Source organism: Pseudonaja textilis, chromosome 5, assembly GCF_049901715.1.
Source record: "Pseudonaja textilis isolate UNSWEBS1 chromosome 5, rPseTex1.2, whole genome shotgun sequence".
NCBI classification, from domain to species: Eukaryota; Metazoa; Chordata; class Lepidosauria; order Squamata; family Elapidae; genus Pseudonaja; species Pseudonaja textilis.
Window position 1 is genome coordinate 49,554,017 of NC_141994.1, and position 1,566 is coordinate 49,555,582.

The following is a 1,566-nucleotide window of genomic DNA, read 5'->3' on the forward strand; positions in this document are numbered from 1 at the left end:
AGATGAACTAGAAAAAAAACTCAACTGAAGTACAAAAAAACCCAACCAAAATACAAAGAGCTTCAAGAATGAATCTGAACCGAATGAACTACTTCGCTTCCTGCAAGTTTCATCATCTTTGCCTAACCTTTATACCTTATGGGAGGGGCAATCACCTCCCAGCCTTACTCCCGAGTCGCCCCTTTTGTTTCAGCTGCTCTTGCCTTCTAGTAGCTCTGCACACACATGCACTGGGAATAGGCTCTCCTGGGTCCTCTGCCTCACTGCTGCCAGACTCAGAAGGCAGCACCCCACTCCCAGATGGCCCTGGCCCCATCTCTGCATTGGACGCAGGACCCTCATCTGAGTACCCTCCAAACTCCTTGACTGGTCCCTGTTCTTCCCCACTGTCTGATTCCGCTGCCATCTGCACCAGCTGCCAGCGAACCACAACACCATGAGGTGGGAGTTTGACAGCCTGATTTGATTTCTGCAAATCTGCTAATTAGTACCATGACTAGTTACCATTATTTCTGCATTCATTGACCATTGCATGTGTATCCTTCAGTGGGGATGGGGTCATTTAATGCAGCTAACTTGAAATTTGCTTCTGATGTTACCTGGAGAAGTGGAGTGTAGCTTTGACAATGCTGTTTTACCTCAAGTAAATGTCTACAGTTTTAGAAGGAAGAAGGAAGACTCCACTTTTTGTCCTAAACGGCCATATAATCTCATGCTAGCAATATCTGCTAGATGGTCAATCAGACAAGAAACAATCCAAAGAGCAAACTAGGAAGGTAGATTCTTGTTAGTTTGTGGCCTCAGCTCAAGGTTTCATCATCAACATCTTACAAATATCAAGGCCTAATTATTTCTCGAATAACTTTTCCCATCTTGGAAATTAGACAACTCATGAGAAATGTAGCTTCCAGTCATCCCCCATTTTTTGTCTCACTAGAATCCTGAAATGTTTATTTGAATGTTGATGGCAAATTGCCAAACTTTAGCTGCATTATTTTTTATGTTTCTTTATTGAAACTTATGAAGTTGACAGATACCTCCAAAAACCCCACACTAAAAAATGTCATCCTTGTATTTTTGATGCTTTCATAATCAGCTGTGGGATTCACATTTTTTGGGTTCTGTGGGCGTGGCTTGGTGGGCGTGGCAGGGGAAGGATACTGTAAAATCTCCCATCAGAAGTGGTATTTGCCAATTCTCTGAACTACTCAAAATTTCCACTACCGGTTCTCCAGAACTGGTCAGAACCCACTGAATGCCACCTCTGATCATAATACCACAGACCCTGCACTCTATAAAGGTTGAACACTGTAAAGTGTGGCCTGTTTTTCTGTCAAAACGTAACAGAATGGATAAAAATTGCTTATGAAACTCTTATAAAAACTGTTTTATGAGAAATTGGGGCAGAGTTCTGCCCAGTGACATTCAAGTCAGTCTGAAAAACTGAAATCAGCATCTAATTGAAACAAGGTGGGATTTTTTTAAAAAAATAGTATTATGGTTATTCAAAGGTGTCTTGCTGACTTCCGGATCGTGCGCGGTTTCTGCCTGGGCTCACCGCTGGAG